Source organism: Myotis lucifugus, unplaced genomic scaffold, assembly GCF_000147115.1.
Source record: "Myotis lucifugus unplaced genomic scaffold, Myoluc2.0 scaffold_5, whole genome shotgun sequence".
Taxonomy (NCBI): domain Eukaryota; kingdom Metazoa; phylum Chordata; class Mammalia; order Chiroptera; family Vespertilionidae; genus Myotis; species Myotis lucifugus.
The window spans coordinates 7,991,745-8,014,984 of NW_005871053.1; the positions used below are offsets into that span (position 1 = coordinate 7,991,745).

Sequence of the window (23,240 nt, forward strand, 5' to 3'; positions counted from 1 at the left end):
AGTATTTGTTTGTTGAGTTAAAATCAATGCTTTACTTTGTCCTTCTTGACTACTGTTCAAGTCTCATAATTGAGTTTTCATAAGTGGCAGTACTTTCCAAAGCATTTTTTTTTTACAAAGGAAAACAACTGATCTTTTGAGAATTACTGATCAAAACAGAACTGTGAAGTGAATTTTCACATCTAAGAGTTATAGTTACCAAATATGGAGGAATGGGCCTGAAGAGTCCTCCCTCTTTGGCCAATCATGTTTTGGCTTCTCTCAGGAGGATGGCGAGTTAGAAATATCTGGGTGATACGCATGTACACTTCTATCAGGGCCAGACAGATTTGGCTTCAGTGCTCTTTCTTCCCTTCCCCACCTCAGAATTCCTCCCTTCATATCATCTTTTTAACCCATAAAAATTTATTCACAGGAGTATTTTTGAAGAACGTACTCACACAGTAAAATATGGGCATCCCAAACTGTTTTAACGTGCTGTCTTTCTTAGGGATTTTTGCAACCAGGAAGAAAAGGCACAAGAATACATTCCTATGAGTAGAATTTCAGTCATTACTAATGAGGAAGGGCTTTGTTTATGTTTTGATTTTTAAACAGTAAAGCTGTATCTTCTCTGTGCCTTTTCAGTGATAGCATTACCGTGGTCTGTTTGGGTGATGAACTCAAGATGCATTCTGGTGATCAAATAGTACTCCAAAGAAGTTTTGGTATTACTGTCAGTCACCTACATACAGACATAACTAATCTTTGTTGAGTGTTTACTTTGTGCCAAGGACTGTTTTGTCTAACTTATAGTAAGTTATTTAATCCTTTCAGTATTCTGTGGAGTAGAAACTATTTTTATCCCCTTTTACAAATGAGGAAAACTGAAGCACAGTATGCAGTGTGAGTGGCAGAGCCCAGTGTTCAGACAACCCCCAGATGGCCTGGTCCAGGAGTTCACATTCTTAGACACAATGTTATATCGTCTTCACATAGCAATACAGGACAGTGGTATGTGTCTGACATACATATATGTAGTCTAATCATATGCATGTGTATATATAGTCTAATTGTATATACTTATATATGTTTCTGTATATGAATCAGTTCAATCAGAGGTGAAGCCTATATAATTGAAATCTGAGTCTTTATTATCTGAGAATACCAGATGTCTGAGTAGTGTAATGTTATGGTGACAAAATCTGTATGTATTTAAATACAACATTAACTTAAATTCAATTGAATGTGATTATATATGTTGAAATCGAAAATAAATTCCTTTCAAGTGATAAATTTAAACATACATAAACACACATTCTCTAATAACCACACATTCTATTCATTCTTTTTTTTGTTATTTCAAATAAAAAAAGCCAAGACAGTCTAGATCATGGTATTGGTATAATTTTCACTGATCCATTTTTAAATACTCTAAAAATTATTCTCTCTTTGGCAAATTATTTCAGTGCCCTATTTATTTATTTATTTATTTATTTATTTATTTGCTTCATTTGCCCAAATTGAATAAGTGGCAGTAACTTTGGCTCAGAAATTTTTTTAAAAAAATTTTTAAAAATATGGGAGATTATATTTGAAGAGAGAGGTTTGCATAAAAATAGGAGAGAAAAATGGCATATTAGCCTTTAAATTCTAGTTTTAGTTTCAAGTTTGATATTTAATAATGTACTTAAAAATGCATAACCATTATTGGTTTGTATCAGAGAAAAGCTTTAAGTAATGCAGCCACACACACCAAAAAAAAAAATGGGGAAAATAAATGACTCAGATTTTGGAGAACAGACCCAGATATCTAGTACTGATTTGTTACAAGGCAGAAAGACAATTTTGTGTTTTCTATTTGTGTTTGTTCTGAGCTTTCCCTAAATTCAGTCAGGTTTACTTTATTTGTTTTGTTCATAAAAAGTAGGACTGCACCACAGTTTACTTGTGAACATAAAAAAGCAGACAGTTTGTGATTCCTAAAATATTCAGAAGTTCTACATAAGAGAAATGACATCTTTCACTTTCTTTCTTGTAGTGTACCAGCTGCAACAGGAAGCTCCCCATCCTCGAAGAATTACCTGTACTAATGAGGTGGGTGTAATGAAACTGTTACAATGAAATGTTTTTCATTTATTTGTTTCCCAAACTTTGACCTTCTTCATCAGCTTGGTTATTTGTGGGATTAACCATTTACAGTAGTTGGCACCATAGCATTGCAACTTGAATGCATTTTTCTTAACATTCTTTTCACTTGAAATAACTGTCACTGTTTAAGGGACAGTCTGGGAACACAGTATAGTATATGACAGTATAGTTTTAAGTGATGTTAATCTTTTTTGTTCATACATTATTCTTCCACTTTTTGTTTTATCCTTTGCTTTTAAAACAGTTTGAAGGCATTATGGAAGTATTATTAATTTTTCCATTAAAAAGATGTAAGTCATGATGTAAAAAATAAGCAAAGACATAGTTCACAAAAAAATAGGACATATGACAATATATAGGAAAAGATGTTCAATTTCATTAATAATAGAAATGCAAATTAAAATACATAGACCATTGTCGCCTTTCAGAATAGCAGAAGTTCAAAAGGTTAGAGCAGTGGTTCTCAACCTTCTGGCCCTTTAAATACAGTTCCTCATGTTGTGACCCAACCATAAAATTATTTTCGTTGCTACTTCATAACTGTAATGTTGCTACTGTTATGAATCGTAATGTAAATATCTGATATGCAGGATGGTCTTAGGCGACCCCTGTGAAAGGGTCGTTCGACCACCAAAGGGGTCGCGACCCACAGGTTGAGAACCACTGGCTTAGAGTATACTTGGTTGATAAGCATGTAAGGACACAGACACTTATATATTGCTGATGGGAATGTGCCATGCTACAATTCTATGAGAATTTTGTAATGTCTAACACAATAAACTTCACTTAACCTTTGACCCACTAGTCCAAGTTATAGGGATTTACCCTGATGAATTACCTATACAAATATGGAATAACATATGCTAAAGTTTTTAGTGTAGGACTGTTTGTAGTAGAGAATTAGAAAAAAACCCCTAAATGTCTATAAGGAAGATTTCTATGAGATGATATGGAATGATATAAAATGCATATACAGTATAGTAAGTATGGTCCCTTTTTAGTAATAAAGAAAAGAAAATAACTCTGCCTGTGTGGCTCAGTGGTTGTGAACTCAATGTTGTGGCTCAATGGTTATGAACCAGGAGGTCACGGTTCAATTCCCAGTCAGAGCATATGCCCAGGTAGCAGGCTTGATCTCCAGTGGGGCATGCAGGAGGCAGCCAATCAATGATTCTCTCTCATCACTGATGTTTCTATTTCTCCCTCTCTCTTCCTCTCTGAAATCAATAAAAGAAAAGAAAAAAAATAAAGGTTATTTTTGCAAAAGAGAAACACAGAAAGGATTAGCGAGAGATTGGTAACATGTTTATCCATAAGGAGTGGCTGAGGAGCAGTGTTGAGGGTGTACGGTTGGGAGTGAGACTTCTCTGAGGACATGTTTTTATATAGTTGTGACTTTTGAACTATGCACATGTTCCACATATTCAAACAACAGATTTAGATGAAAATGGTAAAATGATCAGAACTGAACATACAGTAAATGAACCTACCCTTCCGGAACATTTCTTAAGTGAACCAGGCAAATACCCTCTTTCAGTCCACCCCGGTACAAATTCCTTAGGATCTTTTCTGCTGGGCCTTTCTCTGTCTCATAGCCTGCACAGGCTGCCATGAAAAGCTAGGGGGGATTAGCTGGTGAGGTTATGGCCCCAGTGGGAGAACAAAGGGGCAGGATTCTGTCCAGATGTTAACAGCAGGGGGAATGTGGAGTAACCAGGAGGGAAAGTTACAGTCTCTTCTGACAAATTGTGGCATTAAGGTCTTAGATGTTTTATTTTACTTTTTGGATAAAGTGATGTAAATATTTTTTCAGATTTTTAAAGTCCTAGAAATAAAAGATAATTTAGTTCAACTCTTTTTACATACAAAGTGTTTTATAGATGAGGAACAGGCCTGAGGGTCAGTTAGTCTGCTGGTAGAACTGGAACTCCAGACTCTGATTTTTCTTTTGCTTAATATTTGCTTTAATTTGTCACTTACACAAAATGTTGAGTAATGTTTTGAACATTTGCATTATCACAAATATCTTTCTTTTTTATTTTTTCAATAGGTAGAAAACAGACCAAAGTATTATGGAAGAGAGTAAGTATGGATTATCAGAAAACATTTTATAGATTGGAATATGTAAGAGAGATGGTTAAATGGGTGCTTTTAGTAAAAATGAAGGAGGTATTCAAGTTTGGATGAGTGAAATTATTTTTCTGATTCTAAATGTAATTATTCTAATTGGTGAAGAAAGTAGCATGGGGAAATGTATGCAAGGATGTTAAAATAAAGCCATGTAAGTAAATAAATAGTTCTAGATGTATATGAGGGAAACATTTATATTTGTGTGTACATGTATATATTAAGCATATAGATATATACACACGTGGGATATGGGTTGTTTAGTCTATATTTATACTTTTCTTTATTTTTTAATTTTCTTTTAAAATTTCTATAAGTAAATATATGCCACCTAGAAATAACTGTTGGCAGTTTGAAGTATTACCTTCTAAAGATCTGTTTTTCTAATTGATTTTACAAAATGGAGATATACTTAAAATTTTTGTAGCCTGATTTTTTCATTTAATATTAATAATGAACATTTTTCTATTTTATGAAAAATGTTATAAATCAGGCAGTCAGACATCCCTCTTGCAATCTGGGACTGCTGGCTCCTAACCGCTCACCTGCCTGCCTGCCTCATTGCCCCTAACCTCTCTGCCAACTGTCAGTTTAGGCCCAATCCTTGTGGGATATCCCCCAAGGGGTCCCCGATTGGAGAGGGTGCAGGCTGGGCCGAGGGACACTAGTTAAAATATATTATTACAAATTATTCCAAAATCAAGAAATTGTTGTTTTGTTTTACTAGTAAAAGCTGCAAAGTTTTAGTGCAGCAATAACTCATTCTATTATTTTGAGTTACTAAAAGGACATAATGTATGTTCTTTGTAACTTGTAAATCCCATACGAATGTAAGGTGATTTTATATCTTTAATATTAATCATCAGTCACCATTGGCATATTTTTCTTCTTCAGTGTTTTAGCTCTGAGTTTATAGATGAATCTGTGTTTGTGTAAAGAGTGTGTTTATTCTTCTTCCTCCTTTTTTCTCTGTTAATCAAAAATAGGTTTTAGCAGGGAGTGAAAGCAAGTATTACAGTTCATTGCTTTTGGCTTGAGAACCAGTGATGCAGATTATGCACATTATTGGACAATCATGCCAATTAAGGGCAACCCAGGGTCCTGGAAAATTGCCAACATAGACTCTGAGCCAAAATTTCGAGAAATGTTATTAGTATGAAGAAAGGAAATGGGACACATTTCTGTATATTTTTCATCATGTCCATATGGTCAGACCGGCTACATAAGAAGGGCATGTTTTCTCAAGAGAGGTGGTTGGTCTTCCTTTGGATGGATGTGGATTTTGATTTTGTGATTGTTAAATGGATTGGGTAGCGACTTTGGTTCTGTTTTTATCACCACAGAGAAGCTGGCCAGGGGCCAGGCCCAGGGAAACACAAGCATAGTTAACTCCGTTGAGTTTATAATCCCCTTTGATTTTATGGCAGTACTTGGTCTAGAAAACAACAGGGAAAGGTGGGGGTTTTGTTTTGTCTTGTTTCATTGAGAAAGGTGGAAGACATGCAGTTTCTGAATTGACTTTGTTTCTCAGGTTCCACGGCAGGATCTCCCGGGAAGCGGCCGACCAGCTCCTGAGTGTGGCTGAGGGGAGCTACCTCATCCGGGAGAGCCAGCGCCAGCCAGGAACCTACACTTTGGCTTTAAGGTTGGTCGAGGACCTGTAATTATAACTATGCTTCATTTAAAGCCCTCTTAATAGAAGGCTTTAAATTTTAAAAGCATCCAGCACGTAATTGAATTGGTTCTTGTTTTCTTGGGACCTAATTACCATTTTAATAGCTTTGAGGCCCTTAAAAAATTCCTCATGAATGGTAGCACGCACTAATTAAGGATTGAAGAACTTTTAAAGCATTTTTATTGTAGCTCTACGCTTTCTTGCATTTCATCGTGTGTTCTCTCCCATCTGTCCTGCTGTGTCAGCTCCTTCTATTTCTTGAATGAGAAAAGGAACTAAGAGAAAAGGTCTTTGTAACTCATAAAATTAAAGCCAGTGTCATTTCTCTTAGGTTGGCCTTTGGCTGAAGCAGTTTTTCTTGGGAGCTCTTGGCTCTTTCCTATCAGCTGAACTTTTTCAGCGATTCAGCTGCTCTTAGCTTACAGTACTGTGCCCAGAAACAAACATTTCCATTAACTCTGCAATACAGGGTTATAATATAATAGCATGCTTATCATTTGGGTTTACCTCATGCCAGGACTCTAACCTCATTTCATCTTCACAACTCCAGGATTTATGGGTTGTTACCTTCTCCACTTTACATATAAGGAAACAGAGGAGCTAGAGGCTGAGGAACTTGGCCAAGGTCATACATTTAATAATTCATGTAGCTGCTATTTGAACCCAGACAGTCTGGCTTCTGTGCCTGTTCTGTTAATCTAGTCTACATTGCTGCCTCTACAAAGGCTTGAAATAATTATCCATTGTCTTTGTCCATTCCTTGTTTATTCATCCATTCTCTGGAAAAGCCTTAAAAATAGAAACTTTCTGCCCTGGCTCAGTGGTTGGAGCATTCGCCCGAGCACCAAAAGGTGATAGTTTTGATTCCCAGCAAGGGAACATAGCTGAATTGTGGGTTCACCACCCCCCCCCGCCCCCCGCCCCGCCAGGGAATGTGCAGGAAGCAACTGATCTATGTGTCTCTCACATCAATGGTTCTCTCTATCTTCCTCCTCTTCCCTCCTTTACTCCCTCCCTTCCAGTCTCTCTGAAAAGCAATGGAAAAAAATATCCTCTGGTGAGGATTAAAAATAAAAAATATAAAAGGAAACTTTCTAAGAAAGAGATCAAAGAAATGAAGTTTCTTTCCATGGCCACAAAGAGAGAATAGAAAGGTTATTGCTCAGGACTCTAATATGACCGTGTCTAACTTAGTCACTTATGCCTGTGTGAGTGGTCAGGGACTACTCTTATTCCCACCCATCAGATTTAATATTAATCTTTTTAACAAAAAGAATGATAAAATTCAGTATTATTTCATACTGAATGCCGAATTAATTGCATACTTGGAAAACTGAGCTTGTTATAGGATTTCATGAAAATTTGCTTTTGATGACAAATGATAAAGTGTAAGTCCCCATTAATTATTTAATTACATATTTTTTTGGATTTAAATTATGGCATACAGGGGGGAAAATCTGGGCTGGGAATTCAAAAACCTATTTGTTTTGCCGCTGAATGAACTAGAAGACTGACATGGGGCCAACTACAGAATCCTTAAAGTTAGTTTCTTCATCTTTCTGCTCCTAACATTTTATAATTTTAGGATTCTATAATTTATAATATCACATTTTCAAAAAGTTTGGTCGTCTGAGTGTGTGAGGTAAATAAGCCTTGATGTAAAGGCTAGTGGATCTGAATAAGAAAGAAGGAGGTACAGTGAGAGCAGACATAGAAATCTCCCCTTTGTTGCTGTCTTCTTACCTTCCCCCGAGATCACATAGTAAGTTACAAAACTGGAATTTGAACTCAGTTTTGCCTCATTGCAAAGTTTCCATGTCTTCCGTTATGCTGTATTGCCTCTCAGAACATGTTATCAAGCAGTTTTCACTTAATGACACCAGCAGACACTGAAGGGCCAAGGATTGAGTTTGGAAAAAAGTAGCACCCAAACCTTCCAAGCTCTTCCTCATTTCCTCCCCTTCACTCTCTCTCATGCTACGTATGCCTATGTTATCTAATAGTGAGGAGGACTTTTTCTTCTTGCTCATCTCACACAACCAAACCCAACAATTTTTATTTCTTGAGGTTTTTTTCTCCCTCAAAGTTCCCTTCTCCTTTTCAACTGCAAGCCCCTTCCCGGACTAGTTCAGTAACTGCCTACGAAATCTTCCTGTATCCAGTCTTGTCCCTCTATGTATCTTCCACAGTATTGTAAATGTCAATCAACCTTAAAATCTGATGCAGTGATCAGCAAGGTTGTAGTGTTGGGTAAGGCAAAAGGTTTCAAAGATTACACCTCTCCCCATCACTGACATCTCTCCCATACTTGTGGGGGCCTAACCCTAACCCTTCACTGATGATCTTTGTGGTCATGTGAGGTATTACTCAGGAGAGTGTGTGTTATGTATGTGCTGTCACATCACCAGTTTTCTGCACTAAGAAAAGAGATTCTCATTCCATAGCCGGAAGGTATTCTGCAGTTGAATTTTACTCACCTCTTCACCATCTTCTCCCATATTCCATCTCAGCCTGAATTTCAGGCCAGGCCTTGTCTGGCTTTTTTGCCTTTGCCCATGTTGACCCCTTGGTTCAGGAAAAATGACTGTTGCTCAGTGAAAGGAAGTATACAGACAGACATTTACATGCAGTGTGTAGTTGAAGATGCTAGGCCAGGCATCAGATAATAATACCTTATGAAGAATGAGAGGTTTGTTTCAAAGTGACTTTGGGATTTTCTGTATGTTTTTGACAACATTTGGATTAGCTATAGTTTTAATGAGATATGGCATATACAGTTATATGTAAGCTTAAGATAATTTAAGAAGTTTGATTGAAAACATTTTTTTATCATTTTCATAGTTTTAAAACTAATTCTTTAAAAAATATTTTGTCATTATTTAATTTTTCTCACTAAGAAGAAAATATTATGTTCACTGTTGTGCATGTGGAGTGACAAATGAAAAGGGATAGGACTAGTGCATGTTTTCTGTGATCTTTTATTAAATGTTAAGTATATACCAAAGAATATCTTATAACAAACATAAAAATTATTAAATATGATTATAACTGTTATAACTGTTATGTGCCCAGCATGTATTAAATATGTTATAACTGTTATGTGCCCAGCATGTATTTTGAGAAACAGCCATTGCCTTTGGAGTCTCCTGTGTGCTGTGTATTCCTCCCCTATTCCCCCTACTTCCTCCTGTTACTCGCACTGGCCTTATCCGATGATCAGTCCCTGGCCTTTCTTTATAAATTTATAACGTATGTTTGTATCCCCACACAGTACATGGTTTTGATTTGCTTGTTTTGGACTTAAAATAAATGGAACATGTAGAATGTATTCTTCATTCTTTTTTCACTCAACATTATGTTCCTGAGATATATCGTTACTGTAGAACATGGCTATAGTTTATTTATTTTCACTGCTGTATAATACTCCATTGAATAATTATACTATAATTTTAGTTGCTTGACCTTATTGTGTATATTTAACCTCTTTGAGCTTTAGTTTTCTGTTTGTAAAATGAAACCTTTAAGATTCTTTAATTAGCAGCATCACACTTTCAAGAATCAAATTATCTTACCAGTTGAGAAGCCTTCAGCTCCAAGTGTTATCTGATACTCAAAAGCGAACTCTACCTGCTTAAACAATACATTATTTAAGGCAGTATTTCACATAATGAGAAATTCAGAAATGCAATAGCATGGATGATCAGTATCCCAGCGATGTTATGGGGGATTTGTGATCTTTCCATTTCTGGCCACTCACAGCATCAGCTCTGTCTAAGGCTGATTTTCCTTGTGGTCAGAGGTGGCTGCAGGGGCAGTCAGAGTTGTGTGTTCCTTGTATATGCTCCTTACAGTATGCATCCTTCCCATCAGGTTGATCGAGCCAGCGTTGGTCTCCCTTTCCTAACCCTGGACCAATAACAACCTGCAGGGAAATGCATGTACCGATTGTTTGCATGTACCGATTGTTTGTCCAACCAATATTGCAGGGTCCTGGACCTGGGAGATGGGGTCAGCTTCTACTGGAAGATAAGGCTTTTGGAGGAGGTCTGGATGAATACATTCTGGTTTTCTTTTGGGGGGAGTTGGGGTGGAGAATGTGTACAGTTATATCTATACAGCATAGTAGGTATTCATTAAAGTCATTTCCATGTTAGACTATGAGGATCAATCCATGGTATAATTCTTCAAATATTTTAGTCTGATCAACTTCTTATTAAAGTAGTATATCCAGTTTTGTAAATAATAAGAAAATGTGGTATGAGTTCCACAGAAAATCAGGTACCTGAAGCCAGGCACCAAAGTTTTATAAATTCTGTTTGGTGATGTTGTTTTGCCTATAGTATTTTCAAAATTTGATTTAAAATCTTTTTCAATCTGACTTAAAATAATTTAATATTTTAAAGATGACACGGAAAGTCTAATTATGTTAATATTTTTAGCACAGTGAAATAAATCCATTGTAGTATTGACTAATATATTCCTTAAAAAATGTATCCCTGGTATGTCACTGTAAGACATGTGTCAAGGCCTTTCATGGAAATCAGGGTCTTGGTCTTCATTGTTAAATTGGGAAATTAACATAATCTCCCAGATAGCGGCATCATCAAAAATAGCATTTATTGAGCTTCCATATTCTGCCAGGGACTGACTATCCAGATGGGTGAAGGAAGAAGACCTTTAAGCTACTTCTTAAAAGTAGAGCAGAAGTTTGCCAGATAGAAGGATAGGTTGTGATGAAAATTAGCATTTTGGGAAGAAGAAACAGCCAAGGCCGGAATATATAGAACAGCATGGAACATTTGAGGTTCGGGAGTACAGGAAGTGTGCCAGGAAAGCCTGGTATTTCATGCTTGAGAATTTGGACTTTATCTGTGGGACATGGGAGTCAATGAAAACTTTTTTAGAAGAGAGTGATGATTACATTTATAATTTAGAAAGATCATTGTAGGAGCAATAAGAAGGAATGGAGCCCTGGCCAGTGTTTTTAAGTGGTTAGAGTATCAGCCCATGCCCTGAAGGGTCATGGGTTCGATTACTGGTCAAGGGCACATACCTGGGTTGCAGGTTTGATCCCAACCCCCAGTTGGGGTGCATTCTGGGCAACCAATGGATGTTTCTCACATCAATGTTTCTTTCTCTTTCTCTCTCTCTCTCTCTCTCTCTCTCTCTCTCTCTCTCTCATTTCTCTCTTTCTCTTTCTCTCTCCCCGCCCTCCCATTCTCCCCTTCCCCTCCTTCCCTTCCTTCCACTCTCTCTAGAAAGTCAAGAGAAAAATATCCTCAGGTGAGGATTAACAGTAACAAAAAAGAATGAATGGAGAGGGTGGTAGGAACTAAGTTGTACCAGAATTACTTAGATAATTAATTTAGTAAGCAGTTTTTCTTTGGCTATGGAGAACTGATCTTTTAAAGGGCTTCTAGATATCTTATAGATTTCAAAGGGTTCACTTTGAGGAGAAATGTTAGCTTCAAATTTGGGAATTTCTGTTGAGTCTGATTCATTTTACCTACTTTAAATTGGGAGAAGAACAAGATGACAAGTGCAGGAGTCAGTACTCCCAAACCCTGTATCTGGATATTCCAGGACAGAACTGGACATGGTCCAGGGAATGCTTTACCCACAGTGCTTGCACTTTCCTTAGTTTTAGGATGGCCATCCATCACAAGAAATATTTGGAAAAAATTAAATAATGGAGAACAATAAGAATTTAAAAACTGAAAAAGCATAGTGTAACTCTATGTTTGGACATATTTATTATATTTTTTGTTAAAATATATTTGTTAAATTCTAAAAATATACATAGCCTAAGTTAATCTGAAAAATAAAATTCATTATCATTATGTATATTATTGTACTACTTACATAAAATTAGGTATCTATTGGGTATACTAGGTATATGTAAGTAGAGAGATGTCTAAAAGAATAATCACCAAAATGTTCATAGTGTTCATCTCTGAGTGTGAATTTAAGGTGATTTTTATTTCTTTGTAGCTTTCTGAGTGCCTGATTTGGTGTGTTGTTGTTTTTTTACAATGCATGTATAGAATTATTACAGTCAACCAAAGAAAATCAATAGGGCTATCTTCACTCTTTAAGCAAAGTGGAAGATAAAACTTCCTATATCTCTGAAGATCTGACTAATAGGAGTGTATTAACTTATTTAAGTAATCGTTCAGAATCGAAGAATTGGTCAGCCTTGGGGGCTGTAGAGAGGGCAGTCATATGTTGATAAACTATACTGCATTTCCCCAAATCATTTGATCATGAGACCCTCTTTCGTGGAATCCCTCTGAGGAACACACTTTGAGAAATATTCCATTAAACATTTGATTTGCACGGTTCCTCTTTCTCTGGACTTCATGCATCAAGCAACCTTCTAACTAAAGGCTGTCCATGTGGTCTACATGGAGAGAAAACTTAAAATGTATATGTAGAGTATTAGGGGCCTTTGAGTTATTTCTCATTTTCAAGTTAACAAATTAGAATAAATGCTGGAGTTGAGGGAGAAAAGAAGAGGGGACAAATCTACCAGGTTTCTTCTATTTGATAGGTTAAGAGAGACATCCTGCTGGCAGTGTGCCTCAGTGGTTGGATGTTCACCCATGCACCAGGAGGTCATGGTTTGATTCCCTGTCAGGCCACATGCCCGGGTTTTGGCATCCCCACTAATTAATGATTCTCTTTCGTCGACATTTCTATCTCTCTCTCCCACTCTGAAATCAATAAAAGAAAAAGAGGCACCCTTCCCATTTTTTTCACACCTCTTTTTGATAAATAAGTCCCAAAGACTTTTTACTAAGGTGTTAAATTGATAGATAAAATTTAAGGGCTTATTGCCTCATTGATTTTTTTTCTTTCTTCTGGTTTTTTTTTCCTGAACCAGAAAAGATTTACTTCCTATTTAAAGAGTGTTCTGAGACATATACCTATGGCATCCAAGTACCACTTATATGTATTAAAAAATTGCAGGCTTGGCTTTGCATGCTATGAACACTTGCTCTTTTTTAAAAAAACCTTTCTTTTTATTTAGTTATAAATAACATGCCAATTTACCCATTTAAAGTGTACAAGTCAGTGGTTTTTAGAGCATTCAGAAAGTTATGCAACAAAATCCATTTTAGAACATTTAATTACCCTAAAAAGAAACTCCATCCCCATTTGCAGTCACTTCCTATTTCTCCCAACCCTCCTAGCCTCAGGGAACCAGTAGCCTACTTTTGTCTCTACAGAGTTATGCATCCTGGCTATTTCATATAAATGGAATCATATATATGTGTTCTTTTGTGACTGCCTTCTTTCCCTTAGTATGTTTTTAAGGTTCAATCGTGTTGCTGAATGTATCACTACTTTACTCCTTTTTATTAACGAATATTTAAATCATGTTCCAACTTTTGCATGTATGCCCATTTTGTTTATCTGTTCATTAGTTGATGGACATTTGGATTGTTTCCACTTTTTGGCTATTATGAATAATGTTGCTATTATGAATAATGCTACTCACAAGTTTTTGTGTGGACATACCTTTTTATTTCCCTTGTATATATACCTAGGAGTGAAAATACTGGATCACATTGCAACTTTGTTTGACATTTTGAGGAACTGCCAAGTTTTTTTCCAAAGTGTTTTTACCCTTTTATAGTCTCACCAGCATTACAGTATGCGATGGTTCCAGTTTCTCCTCCTCACCAGTCCGTACTATGTCTTGATTTCAACAGTGGATGTGACATCCTAGTGGATGTGAAGTGGTATCTCATTCTGATTTTGAATTGCACCTTACTCTTGAATGGTACTTCATTTTTCAAATGTTTATGCTCAATATCATTTTTATATATTGTATCTATTCAAACTTCAGTTTCATCTCAAAAGTATGCATACAGAGCAATGGATTTAAAGCAACAGTAGATGAATCAAAAAAGCTGATTTTTTTTTCATTTTAAAGGCACAGCATAAGGCAAATTCCATTGAACATTTCATTTAGGGTGCAGTTGGGTTTCAAGTACATTTGGGGGCTAATCAATAGGAACTTTGAGAGAGTTAACTGACTCTGTGGTTATCTACCTACTATGCAAAGGGAATCAAGAATCTGACTTATATACCTACTTTAAGGTGCAGTAGAAAATATACCAGCTTCTCTTAACAGGTCCTGTTACTTGGTAACAAGTTAACAGCCCTAGAATGCATTGATGTGCCTCCTTCCCTGTGAATGATTTGTTACATCCAAATTTTTTTTAATGGATTTAACCATTTTATAAATATAATAATAGTTAACATTTCCTGAACATTTACTGTATCAGACACTGTGGTAAATACTTTATGTGAATTATCTTTCAGTATTTTCCAATACTTTTTCATATTGTGGCATCCATTGAAAATTATATATAAGGAGGTAAATGCACAAGGCAGATCAAGGCCAAGTATGACTGGCCGAAGGACTTAAGCATCTAACCTCTGTAAAGGCTGGACAGGTTTGATATCTTGTAATCTGTGTCCTCTATTCATGGCATCTAGGTTGGAAAACTCAGTTTTAGCTGTAAAAGAAGCTTATGTTATATAGACTACATTTTCTGCATTTTACAGATAAGACCAAGAATTAATTTGCTTAAGACCAAAGAGCTAAGATATGGAGACTATAAGTTATTAAAATGAAAAACATCCTAAATCATAATAAAACTAGAGATCCGGTGTACGAATTCATGCACGGGTGGGGTCCCTCGGGGTAGCTTGAGGAGATGGGCCTCAGCTCACACCCCCAGCCTCAAAGCCCTGCCTGGCACCTCTCCTTGGTCTGGCGCCACCCCCTCACCTGCTCCACCATCCTGTCTGCGGGATGATTTATCAGGGCCGGGCCCCTCGCTGCTGCCGCCGCTGGTTGCCATCTGTGGAGCAATCGGGGGCGATCGGGCCCCCGCTCGTACCGCCTTGAACTGGCACTGCCCACTCACCTGCTCCACCATCCCGCTGTGGTCCTATTCTCGTCGGGACCCATCGTGGCCGGCAGTGCCTCCACTGCCATCCGCTGACAGCGCTGCGTCACCTGCCATGTTCCACGCTGCCCGCTGGTGGTCAACGCACATCATAGTGTGCGGTCAAACAACCGCCCGAGGGGACAATTTGCATGTTAGGCTTTTATTATATAGGATGGGCAATACTTTACATAAAGAATGTGAGATAAGAGTAAACTCAGCTTTTAAATCAATGAGTTTTTAATAATGATTTTAACATTACCATTTTTATAAAGTACATACACCTTTGTTTAAAACCTTTAAGGATGTGGTTTACTCAACTAATTCTCAAGGGATAACTTTTCACCACTACCCCAAAAAAGAGAAAAGCCAAATTAGGTATATATACTGTTCAATTATTTATGCCTAAATTTCATTATAAAATCATTTGGTGAGCATTTGTACTTATAAAAATAATTTTGTAGTGAGTTTGGATCATTTTTCAAATAAAAACAGCAATAATAATTTATGAAAATAATAGCATATTTACATCCATGTAATTTATTACATCTCTTTATGAAAATACATGGATATGTTAAAAAATTTCAAGTAAGAGAAGCATATATAATAAATTATATTACTTTCCCACCACATACTCCTAGTTCCACTTTCTAGAGATAATGCCATTTATAATTATTTGATTGTCCTTCCAGATATTGGTCATATATAAAATATACATATATTTTAATGGCATGTATGTCTGTTGTATTTTATTTTAGGTAATAATTGCTAGAGGTTGGCTAACCATAGCAGCAAAGGTAATCTCTAGTATTTGCAGGAATTCACCCTATTGTCTGCCTGACTGTATACTAGTAGTTATGTAATAAACTCTAGTGCCTGACAGAAGCCATCAGTACTTTGTTTAGTGTTAGCTGATGGTTGGTAGTTTAAGAACATGTTGAGCTGCATCCTGTGAGTTTAGCTTCCATTCCTATGATGGAATGGTGATGGGGGTTGATGATTGGTGATAGAATATACAACAAGATGATAAAATGGGGCTCCTCTGTGATATAAGTGCAATTTTTGTGATTTAATTTATTGTGGCTTTGAATTTAGAATGCCAGTAAGATTCGATTGAGGAATTCCTGTGAGAATGTTATATTTAATCTTTACTGCTCTCAAATTTTAGAAGAAACTATTGCTACTGTATTAGAAAATAATAAAATGCATTGAAATTTAAAAAATGTAAATTTGCTAATGATTGGAAAAAAACCAACAAGTTTTAATTGAATCTCAGAATATTTGGTTAACTCAGCCAGAGTTCCTGGGTGAAGTCAGAGAATTACAGTGCATTGGTAAAGGAGCTTTCACATTTTTACAATGTGAACCTTGGATGAAAGCTTTTTCACGTTTAGGAAGAAAGATCAAAAGTAACTGGGGAAGGATTATGCTGCTGGTAGGCGTTGACGTGTAATGTACTTGGTGTTCTTTGATCTGATAGCTCATGATAGGTTTAGTTGGTTACCATGGTTTCGTTTCATTTCCTGCAAACCTTGTTGTGCTATTTGGAATATGTGGAAAATAATGTTCTACAGAATAATTTTTGAAAAAGGTTTTCTGCTTCTCTTATTTAAGATTATGAATTACTTTTTGGAAAATTTTCTGGATATAAGAGTATGTGAATAACACATGTGTTGACAATTGCATTTAGTAGTCCTGCAGTACCAGGATTGTTATTGATAAAAAGGATAGCATAATTTACTTTAAAATGTAATACCATGTCATCAATGCCATAAGCTTTTAAAAAATATTGGTATAATGATTCCAGTTTATATGAAGGATCCTTAGGTCAAGTATGCTTTAATAAAACAAACTGTCCAAAGTAATTGATATGACACAGTAGGGAGTAGATAGTTTAATATAAGGCACTACTTACTTTAATAAAATAGATGTGTTTCTGAAAATGGTTGCAAGTTGAAATGTAAATGCTCAAGAGTTCATAGCTGTTTTAAAAGATTATTTAGTTTTTTCTAACATATATACAACACAGAAAACATTTAATGTAAAAAGCTGAAGGAAAAGTAAAAGAAATCACCTATAATCCTACTACCTAGAGACAACAAGCACTGTAAGAATTGTACTGTAACTCTAATACTTTCCTGGGTTAAAGAGATGGTTCCATACCAGGTATCATTTCCATGGTATACTTTTAAATTAGCTATACATCATGAGTATTTTCCATGTCAGTAAATGTATGGAAAGTTTGCTATTTGAATTAATTCTTCATAAGGTCAAGTTTTACATCCCAAATTTTTAAAAACTCTGGTTTTCACTTATTGTATTTACTTATTTAAATTTAGGTCCATCATAACGTTTGTTTTTTTATTAAAATGTACAATATAGAAACTGTAAAAAGCAGAAATGTAGGAAAAGAAATATATTACCGGTCTCATTGGCCACAAAATAAATAATATTTTGGCACTTAAAACAAGTTTTTATTGTTGTTTCTTTTTTATTTTTTTAATCTTAGAGGAAGGGAGGGGGAGAGAGAGAGGGAAACATTGAGGTAAGAGAGAAACATCAATCAGTTGCCTCCTATAAATGTCCTGACCGGGGATGGAACCCGCAACCTGGGAATGTGCCCTGAACCCGCCTCCTTTTGGGCTACGGGGCAATGGTCCAACCAACTGAGCCACACCAGCCAGGGCTTATTACTTTGTTTTTAAATACACACACACACACACACACACACACACACACATACATATACATATACATTCTTGGCCTTTTGGCTACAATCAAGTGTAGTAAAAAAATTATAATGATACTCTTCTGGGTGCTGGGGATAAAAGGATAAACAGTCAAGATCCCTGGCCATATGGAGTTTATGAGAGGATTAAACTTTAATGAGACCGTCCCATATATAGAGTTAAAACTGAGACAAGTGCTATGGCGGGAAAAGGACAGGAAGTATGACCGTATACAGGAAAATCTGATCTAAATTCAAGGAGTTTAATAAGATGGGTTTCTGTCAGATTTTGTCTTATTTGGAGGTAGGTCCTTCATTTTGGGAAATACTGTAAGCTGCTGCTTCTCCCCCTCACCACACACCTCTTTTTCCTGCTCGTCCCAGAAGACAATGAATTGTGGTCAGTTCAGAGGAGCCTATTCTCTCTAGTTTGTCAGAGCTCTTGTTGTTTATCAAGCTCTCAGTTCCATTGTAATTTCTTTTTTTGTGTTTTTTTATCAAGTCATATGTTTGTTTCCACAATAAAAGGACTTATAATCTGTAGTTCATCTGGCCACTAGGCAGGTGATGAAACCTTTCAAGGAATACTTTCATCCCGTGGAGCTGAACTTCGAAGTGTTTTAATTTTCCTCCCAATAGAGTTAACATATCTTAGAAATGTCTGGAATAAATACATTTATATTTGGATATCTCTTTTATACACCACATCCACACAAACACGTGGACACAGATTTCTTTCTCTGAAGATAATTTTGTCATAATTCTAGGGCAAATATCAGTCTTTTGTAATTTAGGCTGTAGCTATTCAAGGATAGGCTTCTGTCTTGTCAAAGTACAGAGAATTAGTGCATTTTCCCTCACAGTATAATGTGCAAAATAATAAATATGCAATAAGTATACAAATTGATTAAGATATTGCTTATTTTGGGAAAAACTCTCTTTTTATTCTTTAAATTTCAGTGGATTTTATAAACTGGAACACCCATTTGACTAAGAGCATGGGGTTCCAAACAATTATACAGCTTTTTCTAGTTAGATTTTGACAGAACACACAGATTTCAGAATTTTGGACCACACCAATTTTAGATTTACCAGACTATAGCAATAGAAAATGGGAAAAGAAACTTTTCTTTTTTTGCTTCCCCATCCCCTCCCCCATTTTTCAGATTTATTTATAAGCTATTTTACTAAAGCATCCTATCTAATAATAGACAAACATGGTAATTGATCGTACCTTCGATACGCATCCTATTGGCTAATCAGCGCGATATGCAAATTAACCGCCAACAAAGATGGCTAATTTGCATACTGCAGGCAGGGTGGGACAGTGCAGCCGCCAGTGCGAGCCGCCATCCCGGGCTGTAGGCCGACCCCAGAAACCCCAGAAGCCGGTGATCGGGGGAGATGGGGGTCCCCTGCCCAGGCCTGACACCTCTGGCGGAGGCGTCAGGCCTGGGCAAGGGGCCGATCCAGCGATCGGAGGGTGATGGGGGTCGACGCCTCTGGCCGAGGTGTCAGGCCTGGGCGAGGGCGGGCGGAGTCAGGGATGTAGGGGAGATGGGGGTCCCCTGCCCAGGCCTGAAGCCAGGGCCAGAGGCGTCAGGCCTGGGCGGGGCGTGGAGCCGTCAATCAGAAGGGTCTGGGGGTCCCCTAACCAGGCCTGATGCCTCTGTCGGAGGCGTCAGGCCTGGGCAAGGGATCAGAGGTTGATGGGGGTCGACACCTCTGGCCGAGGCGTCAGGCCTGGGTGAGGGCGGAGCCAGTGATCGGGGGGGAGATGGGGGTCCCTTGCCCAGGCCTGGGGGCGGGGGGGGGGAGGCAAGCCGGCGATTGGTGTGAACTACAGAGGAAACACCTTTTCTGATCGCTCATTGGTTAAGCTCCCTATACGCCACTGGTAATATTCTTAGTAACTTGGGTAATAAGAATCCAAAAAGGTGATCTAGGGTTTTTCTACCACACTCCTGGCGAAAAAAACGAAGGTCCGCTGCTGGAGGGCTAAGAAATGTCATATCCTGCCCTAGCTGGTTTGGCTCAGTGGATAATGCCTTGGCCTGCCGATGGCAGGGTCTGGGTTCAATTCTGACCAAGGGCATGTACCTAGGTTGCAGGCTCCTCCCTGGCCGGGGTCCAGGTCAGGGCTCATGCAGGAGGCAACCAATCAAAGTGTTCCTTTCACTTTGATGTTTCTCTCTGTCTTTCCCTTTCTCTTCCACATTCTCTAAAAATCAGTGGAAACATATCCTCAGGTGAGGATAAAAAAAATAATAAATTATTATTATATGAAAGACACATCTTGAAAATGTCTAAAGAAAGTTGTCATTTTTCCATGGTGAAGGGACTGGAGTCCGTGTTGATGAAAAAACCTTGCTGGCTGCGGTGACTGGCAGTGGCTGCAGCAGCAGGGTGATGGGGCTGGTGCCTTCCCCTGATCAGCCCGGTCACCTCCCACAAAGGGAGGCCAGACTGTGGCTTAGGCCTGCTCCCCAAGGGGAGCAGGGAGCGGGCCTAAGCCGTCAGTAGGACGGCTTAGTATTACATCCCCTGAGGGCTCCCAGTATGTGAGAGGGGGCAGGCTGGGCTGAGGGACACCCCCCTACCCCAGTGCACGAATTTTGTTCACCAGGCCCCTAGTATACATATATATACACATACATATTATTTGAATATCAATATAACATACATAAAAGTATAATTCATGCCATTTTAAGCATTAATATCAATAACCATTATATATATGGTTGATATTTAACTAGTTAAAGTTTAACCAGTTGAGTCTGACATTTAAACAATAAATGTGATGAATTTTGAAGATGTGAAGAAAAGAGATTTGTGGTTTTCTCTTTTACAATCTTTGTCATATTAAATACATAGAGAGGTTAATGAGTTATGCAGCAGTATCCAAGTCTGTTTACAAAGAGTATTTTTTATACTTTTTATAAAGAGTATTTTTTTCTTAATTTTAGATTTGGCCTTTGTGACTTTTCATTTTTCAACTGATATGAGTAAAAAATATTGAAGCCAAAAATAATTGAAGTCTTTATAAATGTCATGTAAGCATTCATAAATGTGGCCTTAGAGTCCAGTATAGGTGTTGTTTTTAGTGCATTGGTGAAGCCTTTTATTTTCCCTTGCATTAGACATGTTTCTATCGGGATTCAATCATATTCATGTCTGTCCTGTAACTAAAAATATTAGTAATCTTCACTTCTCCTCTGTCAATAAAAATAATTTCTATTAGTTGAGCTGAGGAGAAAATGGAAAGTTTTCATATATATCCTATATAATAAAAGGGTAATATGCAAGTAGACTAAATGGTGGAACAACCGAACAACTGGTTGCTATGACGTGCACTGACCACCAGGGGGCACGCGGAACATGGCGGGAGTCAGCCACGGCAGAATGGTGGAGCAGGTGAGCACAGGGCGCCAGACGAAGGTGGGGCACCAGTCACTGTCATCAGGGTGAGCCTCTGGTGGTTACTGAAAATTCTTTGCTCCCATGCACTGGGGTCCCACCTGGTGCTTGCACTGCTGCCAGCGCTGGCCCCGCTCGCACCCACTGCTGGCACCCGGCACTGGTCCCGATTGCTTGGTGCCGTCAGCAGTGGCTGCTGGCCCTGATCGCCCCTGAGGGCTTCTCCACCTCCCCCTGCTCCTGAAGGGTGATTGGGGCAGCAGCCACCACTCACACCCACTGACAGCGCCAGCCCCAAATGCTCTGTGCAGTCAGCCGGTGAGAGCAGGGCTGCCACCGTCAGCATGTGGGAGCAGCAGCGGTGGAAGCAGGGCTGCTGGCAGACAGGGGACTGGGGGCCGCAGCGGGAGGGGCTGGGCAGGGGCGCAGAGGATGGGCCAAGACCCGCCCCTCTGCCCACCGCAGCCTCGCGGCCCACAGTTTCTTTCAAGGTGCACGAATTTGTGCACTGGGTCCCCAGTATATGGATAATTATGAATATGTATATTCATAATTATAGTAGAATTTTTCAAATTTCTGAAACTTGCCACGGATAGAGATATTTTTTCAAATCGCACATATTATGAATAATGACTTCTGTTGTTCATCCAAAGAGATGTATTTGGGTTTGTTAAGGAATGAGTAGTCATGGGAGTTCCCTTGTACATAAGTCACTTTTCCCATTCTGCTTTCAAGATTCTTTCTTTGACTTTGACTTTTGACAGTTTGATTATGTGTCTCGGTATGGACCTCTTTCAGTTCACCCTGGTTGAAGCTCTTTGAGCTTATTGGATTTGGGTGTCAGTTTCTTTCCTCTGATTTGGGAAGTTTTCAGCCTTTGTTTCTTCAGATAAGCTCTCTGTCCCTTCCTCTCATCTGCTACCATAGGAGTTTCACTTTCCTTCCTTCATTCTTCTTTTTGTGACTATGTCTCAATAATTTGAAATGCCTTTTCTTCAATTTTGCTGAGTCTTCTGCTTGATCAGGTCTGATGTTGAATATTTTTAGTCGCTGTACTAATGAACTTCAAATTTTGTTTTGTTCTTTTCTATCATTTCTATCTCTTTGTTGATCCTTTTATTTTGTTTATGCATCATTTTCCTGATTTCATTTAGTTGTCTATTTGTGCTCTGTTTCAGATCATTGAAATCCTTTAAGAAACTTATTTCGAATTCTTTATCAGGTCTTTAATAAATCTGTTCCGTGCTCGCTTCGGCAGCACATATACTAAAATTGGAACGATACAGAGAAGATTAGCATGGCCCCTGCGCAAGGATGACACGCAAATTCGTGAAGCGTTACATATTTTTAAAAAAATAAAATAAATAAATCTGTTCCTTTGGGGTTGGTTTCTGGAGATTTATTTTTGTTCCATAGATTGGGCCATGTTTCCCTGGTTCTTCGTGTGATTTGTGATTTTATTTTATTTTATTGCTGAGTTTTATACATTTTTAAAAACAGCCACTTCTCCAAGTTTTTATAGGCTGACTTCATACAGAGGAAAACCTTCACTAATCAGCCCAGGTAGAGATTCGGGGGGCAGGATAAACATTTTAGGAGATGTTATGTGATTTCTCTGGGCTTATGTGTATGTGATTTAGCCATTAGAGAGGCTGTCAGTTTGTCCTAATCTCTTATACCATCTGGTGTCTGTGGTACTGCAGGTTCCCTTTTACTCCCCTTGTTCTCTGTAGCCCCAAAGTATGCCAGCTCCCTGTAAGCTCCCCAGATCAAGCAAGACAGATACCAGTCCCCTGGACAGCTTTCTGCAAATCTGGGCACATGTCCCACTCTTCTCCCTCCCTCATGAAGAGAAGTAACAAGTTGGGCACCTTATTCTGATAATAGACCTGATTGCACCAAATCAAGCCAATGTTTTTCTGGGGCACCACAGGCTCTCTGATGCTGCTGCAAGCTGCCCCTGCTTTCTCTTGCTTTCAGCACACCCCATCACCCAAACTGCCAGTTCCATTAGAACTCTAAATTAGGCAGGATGGTAACCAGTCCTTTGGGCAGCCCTCCGAAAAGCCAGAATGTTAGACACATGTTCCACTGTTCTCCCTGCTCTTCCCGCCAATACCCAGAGAGAAGCCACAAACCAAGCCGGGTTATACTGACTGAGGAAAGGGCAATCTAATCTAATAAAAGAGAAAGATGCAAA

The 23,240-nt window shown here is 38.2% G+C and overlaps 1 non-coding gene across 1 annotated transcript; it reads left to right on the forward strand.

Moving 5' to 3' along the window:
* The first annotated feature begins 22,282 nt into the window (after positions 1 to 22,282).
* Positions 22,283 to 22,389, forward strand: LOC111823605. Its single transcript, XR_002826673.1, has one exon. It is a non-coding gene; the product is annotated as a U6 spliceosomal RNA (small nuclear RNA).
* Positions 22,390 to 23,240: the final 851 nt, after the last annotated feature.